Source organism: Pogoniulus pusillus, chromosome 22, assembly GCF_015220805.1.
Source record: "Pogoniulus pusillus isolate bPogPus1 chromosome 22, bPogPus1.pri, whole genome shotgun sequence".
Lineage (NCBI taxonomy): Eukaryota > Metazoa > Chordata > Aves > Piciformes > Lybiidae > Pogoniulus > Pogoniulus pusillus.
In genome coordinates, this window is record NC_087285.1 from 7,036,396 (window position 1) to 7,051,862 (window position 15,467).

Sequence of the window (15,467 nt, forward strand, 5' to 3'; positions counted from 1 at the left end):
TTTTGACAGTGTGGATTTGTCATCAGACTTGTGAGTCTGGTTCATCTGTCTTCTTGAACACAAGACCCATCTGGAGGCTCCACCTCAGTGCCACATTTAAACATGTATCTGAAATGAGCTGCCCTGACTCAGCTCTCTGCTACTCAATGCCTCAAGCACACTACGTCGTGTGAACCTTAAAATGGCAGTAAAAGATGCTAGTTACAAAAGTCACCTCTGCACTTAGCTTTATGTTAATGAAGGGAATTTTTGAGGGATTTCCTATGCAGAGTTGTGAGCACAAAGGATTGCAAGACTGGGGAAATGAAGCTTGGCAACTGGAATAAGGCCACAAAATGAATAAGACAGCTTTTCAGTCACTCACAAGGGATGCAGCCTGAAATCAAGTCAGCCCTGGATTGCCATCCACTAGCATATGCAGGGGATTCTCACAGCTGCTGTGCTCAAGCCTTGTTTACTATAGGAGGTCACAGAAAATAGATGGTTTCATTTCTTATTTCTAAGAGTCATCTCCGTTTTCTGTGCTATAAACTTAATCCATACCAAAGCCACTCTGGCTGAGAAACACTAGACATTGTTATTTCCCTCTGATTAGCACGTTTTCCCAAATGGTTGTTTAATCTCCATATCTAGGTTAATTTGAAATAGCAACTCAGAACACAGGGACTTCCAAGAAAGAAGGAAATATTGCATGGCTTTGCTGAGAAATAAGCTTGACAACATGATGTGCTTTCTTCGTTATGAAAATGTGGTTTCCATAGCTGACACCATTTCCACAAGTGCCACACTGTCTTAAGCTCTCTTTTTAGAGTTACTGCTAAAATATAACAAAGTTAATATGATGGAAGTTTTGCAGGTAGTCATAGAGTCATATTTTAGGAATTTAGCTGATATTCCCCAGATAGGCAGCTTGTGTTGTTGGCTAACTGTATCTGCAGGGGCAGGACAGGAAGAAGAGTTTTTGAAACAGTTCAAGGAGGTCTAGGTAAAATTATTTCTAAGCTAAGGATTTTTCACCCTTTTAATTGCTGTACAGGGGACCAAATGGTTAATTTAGGTATTTCTATTGTATGTAAAATCAGGTAGCACAGGTACTCACCTCTTTGTTGCAGTTTGGCCACTAAACACAATTGAAACAGCTGAATTTTGGAGCTTCCTTAACTGATGCTCTTAGAGGTTTGTTAATGAAAGATAACTTCCTTTGTGTGACAGATAATCGGTTGCAAGAAAATACTTAAACACCAAAGATTTCGTGCCTATGGGTGCTTTAGTGTAATAATCCGTGTCTTTAAAGCTTTTGTTACCTTCAGGAGCTTGCAGAGTGCAGAACAAAGCCAATAAGCATTGCAGATTATCCTATTTATTTTTGGGGTAATTATATCATTGTGTTTTTGTGTTGGTAAATGGCTGCTGGGCTTGATGACAGGCCGTACCTCAAAGTTGTTGGCTGCTACAAATGCAACTAAATTTACAATTGCAAGGTATAGGGCAACTTCTTCCCCTAACTTGTAACTACAATACGGGAGCCATCGCAAAGGACTGTTTCCTTTTTTTTCCCCCCCTTTCTTCTTAATACCATTATGTAGGCATCCAGGTAAGAAACACTCAGTCAGGTGCCTGACAGATGCATTTTTTTTTCCATGTTCCCAGATTATGTAACCCAAACTACACAGTATAAGAGCAGTCTTCCTTGTCATCTTAACAAACAAGTGTATCACACAGAAATATCACTAAAACTTACTGTCTCTTTGCATTATTGAAGATTTAGCATAACCAAGGCACAGGGGATTTGAAAAGATTTGATGGAGGCATAACAATTAGTAATTTTTCACTAGTTAGCAGTTCAGCACAATTATGGTTTCTTCTTTTTGAGATCCATAGCTTCATATCCAGTGCAGACATCGGTGTGTCACAGCAGCCAGAAGGCAAAGTATGTTTACTACCTGAGGCAGTAATTACAAGAAGTTACAAATAGGAAAGGTGTAGCCTGTAACCTCTTTCAGGTAGGAATTCCTTACAGAAGAGGTAGAAGCAAGTTTGTGTAATATATGAGGCTCTGAAAGTGATAAAGCTTGGTGGGGATGATCTCTTTCTTTAAGACTCATGAGTCATTTTGTAGTATCAGGTCACATCAAGCCAAAGGGTAATGTGACAAAGTGACGTTCAGATCAGCGATGCAAACCAAAGGAGTTTTCTTAAACTGCCATTTGTTTACTCTTGTCCAAAGTAGTGGTACAGAGATACTTTAAGTCTTTCATAGAGAATCAGGCTATTCTGTAACAAGATTCAAGGAGTTTTCTTAAACTGCCATTTGTTTACTCTTGTCCAAAGTAGTGGTACAGAGATACTTTAAGTCTTTCATAGACAATCAGGCTATTCTGTAACAAGATTCAAGATAAGGTTATTAGCTGCTTCCATAGTTTCAGAAATCACTTGGAATGTGACTGTGTTACTTGCAACCAGGAAAAAAACAAACCAAAACAACAAACCCAACAAATAAACTTAGAGATCATTGACGAATAGGTGCATAACAGATGTCTGTTGAATCTGCAGTGACCTACCAAGCACTCATCAGTGTAACTCTCCTGTCTCACAACTACCTCCTGACTACCTCCTTTCCAAACATACCCGGCAGGAAGATGAAACAAATACAACTCTTTTGTCTCCAAAATCCATTTGTACTCCTCATTCACAAATGTCAGGTTTTGATGAAGGGTATGTCACAGAACCCTTCCCTCTGAATCCATCAATATCTGCTGTTGAGCTGATGTGTGCCCCAAGACCTCCTGGGTAGCTTGTGTTAGTGAGGTGAGCATTTGTCCAAACTGCTTAACTTTCCTGAAGAACTACTTATGATGGCTCTTCGAGGGTTACAGAGCAGGTGCAGTCTGGGGAGTCAGACATGGGATGCAGTGACAGACTCATCCTCTCCCAGCAGCTGAAGTGGAGCTCTTTATGGAAAGCAGTTACTCCCTCCTCTTCAGAAGCAGGGAAATATGGGAGCCTTTTACAGTTCTGACCCTTACAGATCCATTGTTCCCTGCGATACCAGTTTGTACCCATCAGCAATTCTGAAAAAAGAATTTGCTATCATTGGAAAAATAAGAAACCTTCAGCAAGGGAATCTCATACCTATTTCCCCATTCCATTTTTATCTTCTGTTGTACAAATGCCTTAGCTGAAAGCATGAAATGCTAAATTGGGCACTTGTGCACTTACTGCACTCTCTCGTCCGATAGGTAACCTTACTAGCTGGAGACAAAGCAGGGTGTTATGCAACAAAAGTGCTTTTACTTTGTGCATTAGTTTCTAGCTTTAAGGGATTTTTAAGCTTTAGTTTGATTTCCTTTTTAGCTCTAGCTTCTTTGTTACTTTATTCTCCTTTTCCTTTGGTCAGCTCTCACAAGACTCACACACCAAGGTCTAAAACGTTCCAGGTTGTTTTGCAGAAGCATTTTTCTCTCTGGAAGAAATCAGAGTTTGTTTCACTGGCAACTGTGAAATCACCACTGGGTCTGTCATGTGGTTAAGCTGCAGATGTTTTGCATGAGTTGCTTGTTTCAGCTGCATGAAATGTCCCTCTGGATTCTGCTGTGATTCTGAGGAATATATGCACTATCAGTCACATGAAAACAAAATCATGTTTTACTTTTCTGTGACATTAATTCGCACTAGCCATAAGTTTACTTGTACAGTGCAGCTACTTCTTCAGGTGAGAGACGGAAGGTACACCAGTGGGATGCAGTAGTAAGCTATAACGAACCTTTCACAGGCATCACACAGCCTAGTTTAACCTCAGGAGATACCATTGCTCGTAGTCAGGGATGGATGGGAAAGAAAATCCTCACCTGGAAGCTTATTTCAAATACTATATCAGAAAGGAAACATTTTTCCTCTCAACTGATTGACAACAGAAAAAGGTTTCAAATACATGTAATAAACAGTTTTCTTCTTTACAGTAATTTCTAGAAGAGACATTTTCTATTTCAGGATTGTGTGTATGAAACAGGGACTGTGGCAGTCAAGCTGCTCTCTCTCAACAATGTAATGTTTTTATATGCAGCCATGCTTCATGTGAAAGCCACAGGCAATGCTGCAGCTTGTTGTTGATGGTTTGTCACTCATCTAGTTTCCCTGACACAATTTATGTATATGCAAATACAAAGTCTTGTCATGCCACTAGGTATTTTAAATGTCAAAAAACTCTGGTTACCCTGTACAAGAGTAGAGGCTTGCAAGACTTGTATGATTCAGAAAGAGATTAGAGATCAGCTGAAATTATAGTAGCGCTTCACATAGGAAATGCTGCATACATTGAGGAGAAGAGGTTATTGTCTTCATGAATTTAAGGCTGTTCATGAAAGCTGTTCATTATCATATCTGAAGTTTCATATCTGATTATTGTTAACCCCAGACCTTTAGACACTGTGGTTAGAGCCAGCAGAGCAATGGGTTTAAAATTTTGTTCATCAGTTAGACACTGAAAGAAATGGTTGCACTGTCAAATATTTCTATTATGTGAGATATTGACTGCCCTCAAATTTCTGGATAGAATTGGCAGGAGGAGAACTCCTGAGTACTGAATTCTTCTGAAAATCTCTCATTTACTCTCACATCAAACTTTAAAATTCTCTCAATATACCTTTTTGTTACTCAGATTTGGTAGTGACCCACAGATTTTAAAATTCATATATTTTATCCTATTTTAAAATGTTGAATAATGATTTAGATTCCAGAGATTGACACTGTAATTGAATATTGGATCTCATTAAAATGGGTTAGTTAGTTTGACATAACATGCATGGATGGTCTGAACAGTAGGACAGAAGGCTAGACCATTCAGCCTCTAGGAATATAAGATGATAAAGAAACCACAAACATCTCTGAAGTGAATAGGACTTTGATATGTCAATCTCAAGCTGTAGATGAGCTGCAGAATCTATTACTAAAGAGGTGCTTTCATGAAAATGCAGCAGCTTTGGGGTGAGAAACTGAAAGCCAGCTTTGTAATAACAGCTGGCTTTCCTGCCTTGAAAAAGTATCACTATCATCCTACAGCACAACACTTGAATTGTAAGATTGAGTCACATTAGCTCTTCAGAATCTCATTCAAGGCCCAACCTGATGCTGTCAGCCTCAGGTATCAGTTGTCTGTATCAGAAGGCAAAGCTAGTGAGTTGTCAAACCCCTGTGATGTTCTGGTGAAAGGACGGAAGCCATAGGCTGCAACAAATTATAAGATACAAGTGTTGCATCGTCTTTATTTCTTCTTTTTCTTCACGAAATACAAAGTTACAAGCTAAATACAAAGAAGGGGCGGGGAGGGGGGAATCTCTGCTGAGTTCCTGTCTTGGACTCTTTTGTTGGTGAAGGGGGTGTGGAACGTGGAAGTCACTTTGAAGTATGAAACTTTGTCTTCTTGGGCAGTAACTATATGTAAAAGCAGAGCTGCGATATTGGCTTGTCGAGTGTCAAGCTACCTGCTCTCCACATAAGCGACCTTGGGATTGTAGCACAGTCACACAGCGGTAGTCTGGCACTTCAGGGCTGAAACTATTTGCTGATGGCAGCTTTATTTTATTTGTGTGGAAATTGCTCAGCTCTGACATGTATAGCATGATTGTTGCACTGCTCAGATCCTTCTCCAGCCTATTGATCTGTGCTTTCTTTTCTACTGACAAAGTATTCCATGCTTAGTTAGAAATCCTAGACATTAGCAGAAGTCGTCACCATATTTTTTTTTATAAACTGGACATTCATAAATGAAAGGTCATGAGGCCAGTAGGGAAAAAATGTGACTTAGTTACCTTTCTTAGCAGAATTCATCCACAAGCAGAAGTACCTTGCGTACAAGCATACATTATTTGCTCACATCCTGCGTTATTTGTTTCACTTTGATAGCAGCATTGAAAAAGTGGCGAAATTTATGAAACAGCTGTCCTGCACAGTACTGGTGAAAGTAGCTTTTGATTCCATCCCACAATCTGTGGGTGTGAAATATGAGCAGCTGATACACATTAGCTGCGTTCAGCTGATAAGAGTCTCTTGTGCTGTACTACGACTAATCTCAGCAGGTCTGTCCTGAGGAAGAGTACCTGTACTTCCACTTCTGCAGCAGACAGAAATATAGACAAGCAGATCATGAAGGATTAAACTAGCAGTTTACTTGACTAAAATAGTTATACTGTAATATATATATATATATATATAACAGTAAAGCCAAAATAGGTTTTTAATTGAATTGCTCAGTAAATGTTTGCTGAAGTTGTCAAAAGCAGACCAAGCTGTCAGTGGCTAAAGTGTTATTGTTTAACTGCTTTAAATGTTTAGTGGTAACTTGAAATTATTTTGGAAGCTATAGTCCATGTTCCAGTTGATACAGACCTTTACTACTAAGCGTAGTGAGCTAGAATTTTTTATATTGGCCAGAGCTGAACTGGAAAGGCACTCAACAATCAGAACATTATTTTAGTTCTGATGCACATTCACTATCTTTTCACTTCATTTGGAGAAGAGAAATTTCTCACTCATGAGAGACCAGGCTGTTGGGACTTAGAAAACCTGTGCTGATCATGATGATAACATACTGTGCAATGCACAGAGAAATATTTTGCTAAAAGCTTCACTAGAAAAAGGGGGAAAAAAGAGCTTTACTTAATTTCTGAAATTTCAGACTTAAGACACTATTAAGGTTCTCTTAAGAAAAGAGAAGTGATCCTATTTGAAATCCAACACGGATTTCTTCAAACAACATGGTTAAGATAGCAGGAGAAGAGAAGAAGTTTTACAGGAACTGTTTATTTATTAACCAAGGCACATACCCTGACTCATGTACTCTGGAAATAGATCAGACATGCTGGCGAAAGATCAAGGATCATATAGAAGCCTAATATGATTTGCTGGTTTTATGTAGGATTCTGTCTCGTAACTACTGAAAAGCAGTCATTGATTGCCACCATAAAAGAAAAGAGCAGCCACTGCCCATGAAGCACATATTAACAGTAATATGCACAAAATATTGGAGTTCATGCTGGATGCCAGCAAGTCAGACTAGCAAAAGAAACATGGCTTTATTAATAAGAACTTCTTATTGTTCTTTAAAGAACTCTTTCAGAGCAATGTGGAACTGAGCTGGTGGACTGAAAAACGCTTCCTGGAAATAGTCATAATTATTAAGATATTTGTGTTGTTGCTTAAAGTTGTCTGAATTTCAGGGATTCAGTGTGTATATGAAGTGATGAATAATTCAATAATTCATGTACAGAAAAAAACAAACCCAAAAGTTTAAAATCAGTAAACTAATGCTGAAGAGAGAAAAACCTGTGACAATTAGATTGAAAATGATCTCTAGAATTTACTATTTCTCCTAGGAACTTACCATTGTTTCCAGCTGGTGTTTTTACTGAAGGCTTTGCATAATGCAAACAGTGGGAGAATCATAGAATCAATCAGGTTGGAAGAGACCTCCAAGATCATCCAGTCCAATCTATCACCCAGCCCTATCCAGTCAACTAGACCATGGCACCAAGTGTCTCATCCAGTCTTTTCTTGAACACCTCCAGGGACGGTGCCTCCACCACCTCCCTGTGTTTTCTCACTTTTTGGTCCTCCTAATTTCATTGTTCCATCTTTGATAGAAAAGGATGCACAACATTTCTTTATACTTTAGATGTAATAAAACATTGTTGGTTGCAAAAATTCTCATCCTACATCCTCAATTCCAGAGGAGATACAAGAATCCAATGCCTACTATAATTGACCATAAAAAGACAGTTATGATTCTCCATGACAGAAATTATTCATTGTATCAGTGACTGCTAAGTGTTGCATGCAGAGCAGTTTCTCTCTTTCTCAGACTAGCATCCATAGCCAATAGCCAGTGTTTGTGAAAGGAATATAGTCTGCACATATGTCATGAGTGTAGACATTCCTCACCTGGCTCTTCAATTGCTAGTAGATCTTAAAAAATCAAGTCCAGGATGAGCTTCCCCTGGTGCACCTTGCTCTGGGACATGCTCAGGGACATCAGCTCTTTGCTTTCAGTGATAGCATGAACTTTTCCTCTGTTACAATTTAATGGCAGTTCTTGAGCGTAACTTGTCATGAATGAGCTGGATGGATTTCACAAGTGGTGAGTGTTATCTATATCTTTAGAAAGTCTGAGTTATCCTGCCGCCTTTTTTGTTTCACATACCTGTGGATTAGTGGTAGTGCTGTTCTGTCTGCAGTCACTTCTGCTGCCATTGAATTAGATGTTTTGTTTGAATGTAAAATATTTTTAAAGGTGTTTTTGTCACCTTGGAGCAAGCGTGGTAGGTCTGTCATGGGTTGGAAAGGGAAGGCTTTTTATAAATAGCAGTAGAAGATGGAACTGTCATTTGAATAAATTCTTAAGTCAAAACATTTGAAATTACACTTTGTGTTAGCTACACAATACTTCCTCAGCTCTCAGTGTCAAAGTTCAACTGCATATGGCATTGTCGTTTCCTCAGAGAAGATTCTTATTCTTCCAGAAAGAATATGTATTAATTTTTAAAGTCATATTTACAAGTAACCTACATAAGACCTGCTGATGTCTTGAATTTTCATGAGGCATTCTTTTATGAATTACAGATTCATAAAATGTCCCAGTAATTGTAGCCTGAGTATTTGAGTGTATCATGGCTACTCCTGGTGCGATGCACTTTCAATTATAAATAAGATTCTGCTTCTAAGGCCCGTCCCCCAGTAAACTGCAGTAAACAAGATGTTGGCCCCATTTGAAAGACACTAAGCTTCAAAACACAATGGATCTTAGAGACCTGCTCGCTTTGCTCTTCTCCCCCCCTCCTTTTTTTATTTACAACTGATGAAGTTTTTTATGCTCTATTCCTCACTCACTTTCTGTGTACTTTACTATTAATTTATTTCAAGCTCCTATAAATATTGAATATCACAGTGTTCAGAATTTTTAGCTGAATAGAGTGAGCAGAAGGACCTGTTAGATATATAACTGAATACATACTGCTAAAACAGCAGTCACAACCGAACATGACTTCTACTGTTACAGGTCATAAAGTCTTAGTCATCTGTTAAGGAAACCTTGATCATGAACTCAATGCTAGTGGTATGTAAGATATTTAACATTACCATCCTTTAAATGCACTTTCAAGAAGCATCTGGTGCTTTAACTGTCGAGTATCCTGCATCAGAATTGAACAGCCATACACACATATCTGCGGTTTCTGCTCAGCATTTTCTCTCAGCATATCTGAACGTGGTCTATATATGTAGTACATAAGTACCTAGTAAAGTGTTTATCATTTGTGATCCATTTGAAGGTTGGGGGTTTTTTCACAATCTGGAACTCAAGTGTGTTGATGAAAGTCCCCTTACGTAATGAGAACATCTTTACCTCCATTGTACATGCTATTGTCAGCTACTTGTGTGCAAGTTAATTTGCAAGAGCAGCTTTGCTGATAATTGAACTTTTTTAACAGATGTACATACACTGTGTGTATGTCATAAATGAAAATCCTCATTCCAATTCTGAGGCAAGCAAATGTGTAAATCTGATTCAGGTGGCCCAATTCCTCACATTCATCAGAAACCTTTCGAAATCCTCAAGCTTTTCTGTAACATTTGACAAACACAAGTTTTCTTCTTGTAAAATTACTAATCCAAATCAAGTGCTCAGGTATTTGACCTTCATGAAAGGACACTTACAAATTTGGGTTACTAAAATACTGTGAGTCTGTGTGGAGAGGCTGCTTATTTTTATGAGGAAATACAGACAAGCTCTTTGTGGTCTCCATATTTATAGAATCCCTTTCTGAAGATGAAGTATCCTTCTGTGTTAAGCTAGATCAACTGAAACAAAGAGAGAAAATGGTCAAACCCCCCAGTGGGCAATTAGAGAGGAGAGATAAAATTCTCTGAGTTCCAGACTTGTTATTAAATCTATTAATGTCTTCTCTGTTTAGATACTTATAAAATAAACATCACATTTTATATATTTGTGTGTGATCTGATAAAAAATGTAGTCCTTATGTCAAATTTCTACACATTATTCCTGCTTTATAATTATGTTGCTGTTCTCCATTGTGAGAGAAACACAATAGGAACTCCCATGTTATTGAAAAACTCCCAAACTATAAAATCTAGAGAACAATGATTTACTGTAGTTGCCTGCAATCTTATGGAATCTTGTTTTCTTTGTGTGTAGATACTCTCTTAAAAGTACACTAATAAGGGATAAATCTGAAGAAGAGAAGAAGAAAAAATTGGAAGCCTTCTCAGCACATTTTTCCCCATAGCTGGAATTGCCAAATAATTTTGTTTCTTTTTTTTCAGCTCTTTTCTGTTGCCCAGCCAGCACCTGAGGGATCACGAACAAACCTGGGAGTAAGTAATTAAAATTCAATGCTTCAGTATTCAGATAGTTTTTACACTTTCTTTTGCTTCCAATTAGCAAGGATTTGTCCAGACAATCTTTTAATTAATAGGTGAGTTTAATTGATATGTGAATTTTCTGTAAATGGAAAGGATATCAATGAGAAATATGGGAGGATTCTTTCATAGTCATGGAATTAGAATTAAGGCTGTTAGTTTATTTGTGCATTGATGTTTTTGTTGACTCAATTTTCTTTGTGCTAAATGAAATGGCAGATACAGTAACCTGAAAGAGTTGAAGAAGAGCTAACCAGAATGATAACTAACTTGGATAACACTTCCTAAATATAATTTTAACTGAGAGAGATTATCCTGCTATATCAATTGAAAAAGAAGTGATGGAAATTCATAGGCAGCATAAGCAATCTGCTATGCTTAAATATGCTTGATGTGATTTAATTAGTTTAGGACTAATTTTACCTAACTTTGCAGAAGATACAAGACATATATTTTAGGAAAAACACCAAGCTGCCTTTCCAAAGATATCAGTGTCCCTTAGAAAATTCACCTTCCCTTTCTTACACAGGCAATAAAAATTACTAGGTTTTCTTGGAGGCTATTGGATGTGATGGAAACAAGAGACTACATTTCTCTGTGTGATTTGCTCAGTAGAGGGCTCACATATAGCCCAAGCAGGCCCTCCTGGCATCAAATTATTCTGGCTGTAGGGTAGACTTTGTGGTGGTTGCACCTGGTAAAGTGTAGGTTTATGTTTGACAGTGAGGTGGAATTTGTGTTTCTTTTAGGTTTGGGGGTGGGAGTTTGTGTGGCATTTTGTGTTCTGGGTTGTTTATGGGGTTTATCTTGCCTGGTTTTTTTTTTTTTTTTTTTTTTTTGTTTTTTTTTGTCACCATTTTGTTGTTGTATAGAGCTGTATTTATAGATAACTTTGAGTAAGAAAGGAGAAATTACATTAACTTCTATTTAGGACTTCTGGAATGTAGGTTTAGAGAGCAGCCTTTCTGCCTTGACGGCTTGTTTTATTCTGATATCAATTCTATTTATTTTTTTCCTGTTCACTATATGTAACACACTGCTCACAGTGTGTTTAAAACAATACAAAATGGGGAGTGGTGTGCAATAAAATGTGCTGATGATACATAACCTGCCTCCTTTGTGAAAAAAAAACCCAGCAGATTTCACTAGGCTCTTATTTCCATGAATCCTAGAGCCCAAACATATCCTCTTGTCAAATAAGCTTACCTTTATAACCTTGCAAGATATCATGGCAATGCCAGAGGAAGGGACTTGCAGCTAAAGAGACATTTTGTTCTTTGCTAAATCAACTTCCATCTTTTGTATTTGGTACATGCATTTATTTCTCCAGAACTGAAGACGATCACTGATCCCTACAACAAAACATTATGTGTCTAATTAGTGTTGTATTCAGGTACCTAAACTTAAAACTTTGAGGTTCAACTAGGAACTCAAGAACTCAACTACACAGCTAATTACCAAAATGCTTGTCTCCATGCACTGACCAGATAGGGAACATGCCTCTTTTTTCCTGCTAAAACAGATGGTGCTTTCAGAATACTGTAAGGTCACCAAATTCAAGCTGTTACAGACCAAAAACCATTTCCAAAGTTTTGCAGCTCTTGCAGAGATGGCTGTGCCAAGCAACCCACTCTGTTGTAATGTGGAGGAACCAGTGCACTAGGCACAGTAGTGGCAGAATGTCACTGAGCATCCAGGAGGCTGATCTAAGTCACTCTTTGGGACTGATCCAAGGATCAGAGAGTAGAGGCTTAAAGCCACCTTTAACTTCCCAGGAGCTGAATTGGGCATCATGATACTAACCCAAAGAGCTGGCTCAAAGCTTTATGAAATTGTAGAATATGTGAAAGCAAGCTGTGAAGACTTAATCCAGATAATATCACAGTGGTATAACGATGGGCTGGGGCAGCAACTGGGAAATTTGGCAGGGGCTATGCTGCAAACCAGCCAGCATTTCCTTCTTCAGGGTTATTATTTCTTTGTTAAAATAAAAGATAGGTGGTTAAAACAAATATTTTCAAAGTATTTCACCATATCCTGAACAGTGAGCACTGCCATACACTGAGAAACAAATTAATGAATCAAACATTGCAGCATTATCCACAGGGGCTCGTTTAAAAGCAAATGCATGACAGAGCTGGATAGCAGCTTAAATGCAAATGAGCCAATGTGATGAAATCTGTAATGTTTGATTCATTAATTTGTCTCTCGTTGTACAGCAGTGATCATTGTTTAGTGGGCACTACTAATGAAAAACCCTTAAATACAAGGATTTCCAACTTTCTAGATGAGCTGTAACAAGAAAATTCTGACACCAAACCTTTTATAAGAGATTCTTGCATGTGCAAAAATTAGTTTCCCAAAAAGTATTATTTTATGTATATTTTAGTTTTCTTGTGATGCAGGCTAGCAGATGGAAAGAGGGAGAGCCAGTATGATATGAACCACTAGCTTTCCAAAGGCCACCAACAGCTAATATGTTATACTTACAGGGAGAAATCAGTGTGAAAAAAATCCATCTTGACTATGTGATGAAATACAAAAGCCACACCCCCACCCCCACCCCCCCAGTCCTTAGATACAGCTACTTTCCAAAAGATTGTAATCAACTGTAAAAACATGGCTGAATGCCCCAAAAGGGAGTGGGTGGTCAAATTTATTGCTTACATTTTATAGACGTTAAGCTATTAAATGTTAGATTTGGTAGATATTCTGCTATTCTCTACATCCCTGTAGAACAGTGACATCAGCCTCTGTTTGTCATCTCCCTAACTCAGCCTATAGTTGTGTTTCTGTTCTCAGTCATTCACGTGACCATAAAATTAGGTAAGGTGGGACAAAAAATAAAGAAATATCAAATGAAATGGCATAAAATACAGCAACTTGGGCTCCAGTGACAAAGGAAATTCTGCCTGAGTCAACCTCAGCATTTACAGCCATAAATACAGACATTTGTATAAATGCTGTTCTGTTAGGATTCATCAATATGATGATGGCTTTTAGTAAGGATCTCTCATTTTCAAGAGATGGGTGGCACTAATCTCACAGTGTATCAGAGAAAAAAAAAGGAAAGAAAGAGAGGTCTCTTACAGCTTATCAGCAGCACATAATAAAAAATTGGCTCAGTTAGGATTTGCATTTTTAAGATTCGTGTTGCAAACCAAACGTGCAGTAGGCCAATCTGTCTGTTTATTGCCATTCTGTACTTACCATGGGGAGGCATTTGGCCAAGCAGAGTGCTAACTGCGAGGGCAGGTACCTCTAGGTGTTGACATGACAATTGTAAAGCAGGGAGACTCCCGAATCAGACATACCAATTTTTATTAGTTGACCACAGAAGCAGCCTATTCAGAAGCTTTATTTTTTCTGATAGGACATTTTCTATTCTCTTTTTTTTTTTCTGAGACTGCAAACTAAGGTGTCAAATATTTGATGCTGCAAATCAGCTCAGTCATGAGGGCAGCTGGAGAAGGTTGTAATGTCATTAGAAATTACACATAAAGGATCTTTTTGGGGTGAATGACTATCTAAAATAAAATCTTAGAAAATCTGGCCCTGCTGTAAACAAACTTTGATTATGATCATAGAATCATAGAATCAACCAGGTTGGAAGAGACCTCCAAGATCATCCAGTCCAACCTAGCACCCAGCCCTAACCAATCAACTAGACCATGGCACCAAGTGCCTCATCCAGTCTTTTCTTGAAGACCTCCAGGGACGGTGCCTCCACCACCTCCCTGGGCAGCCCATTCCAATGGGAAATCACTCTCTCTGTGAAGAACTTCTTCCTAATATCCAGCCTATACCTACCCTGGCACAACTTGAGACTGTGTCCCCTTGTTCTATTGCTGGTTGCCTGGGAGAAGAGGCCACCCCCCACCTGGCTACAATGCCCCTTCAGGTAGTTGTAGACAGTAATAAGATCACCCCTGAGCCTCCTCTTCTCCAGGCTAAACAGGCCCAGCTCCCTCAACCTCTCCTCATAGGATTTGTGCTCCAGGCCCCTCACCAGCTTTGTTGCCCTTCTCTGGACATGTTCCAGCAGCTCAACATCTTTCTTGAATTGAGGGGCCCAGAACTGGACACAGTACTCAAGGTGTGGCCTGACCAGTGCTGAGTACAGGGGAAGAATAACCTCCCTTGTCCTACTGGCCACACTGTTTCTGATGCAGGATGATGGCTCACTATAGACTGAACCAAAACCATACACACTTCACCAGTGTCTGCAAAAATCACTTCAAAGGGGGGATTGAAAGAGCTGCTTGGAAGCATACAGTTCACGATCATGATGACTTCAGATGTGGTGTAAGCTTTCAGGATGAGATTTTGGGAAACCACCCAACCAAAGAATAGAAACCCATGTGTAAAGACATGAGAAAGTAAATTCCACACCAGTTTTATTTCTGTTTTTGTCTTGCACTGTACATGTGTCAGACTGATTTTTTTTTTTTTTGCTTAAATCTCTTTTTCTATGCATAGTTTTCTGTGTGGCAGCCACTTAATTTTCAGCTTTCCTAGCACCATTTAAACTCAATTTCTGCCTACCATCCTATCTTACTGCAGATTAATGGTGTTACATACATCTTGTCTGGATTCAAAATGATTGTTAAAATTTCTAGGAAGAAAATCACTAATTTTTTAGTTCTTTGAAGGCTAGTTCTGTTCTGCTAAAGCCAGAATTCGGTTTTGTGGGTGTTTTTGAATTTAGTAAACAACTATTTCTTGTAATATCAGCATCTTCTACCCTAGGACCAGTAGGATATTTAATTATCCATTCTGTGTCCCTCTTTTGAATGCTATTCTCTGTGACTGGAAATACAATATCAAGTGGGCTTTCCACCCAGGGCACAATGATTTGTGTGGCTTCTTTCTGACAAGACAATTGTGCATTCTGTGTGTAGGCATGGGAGCAGCATGATAAAGAGCTGGGCAAGGTAGCTGTTGTGCCTTCCAGCCGAGAAGTAAGCTGCAGGTGTGCTGCTTGAGATATATAGTGGGGCAAAGCACAGGATGGAAGGTTGAAGAGGCAGGCTTAGGAA

The 15,467-nt window shown here is 38.7% G+C and overlaps 1 protein-coding gene across 38 annotated transcripts in view; it reads left to right on the plus strand.

Annotated features, from left to right (window-relative positions):
* TENM2 (teneurin transmembrane protein 2) overlaps window positions 1-15,467 on the plus strand; it is a 1,869,083-nt gene that overhangs the window by 1,154,563 nt on the left and 699,053 nt on the right. For 37 of the 38 annotated variants that reach the window (XM_064161561.1, XM_064161557.1, XM_064161558.1 and 34 more), the window contains one exon: window positions 10,333-10,383. The exons of the other annotated variant lie outside the window; for it this stretch is intronic. The gene's annotated coding sequence lies outside the window, so the exon portion shown is untranslated. The remainder of the gene's footprint in view (window positions 1-10,332; window positions 10,384-15,467) is intronic. 38 annotated transcript variants of the gene reach the window in all.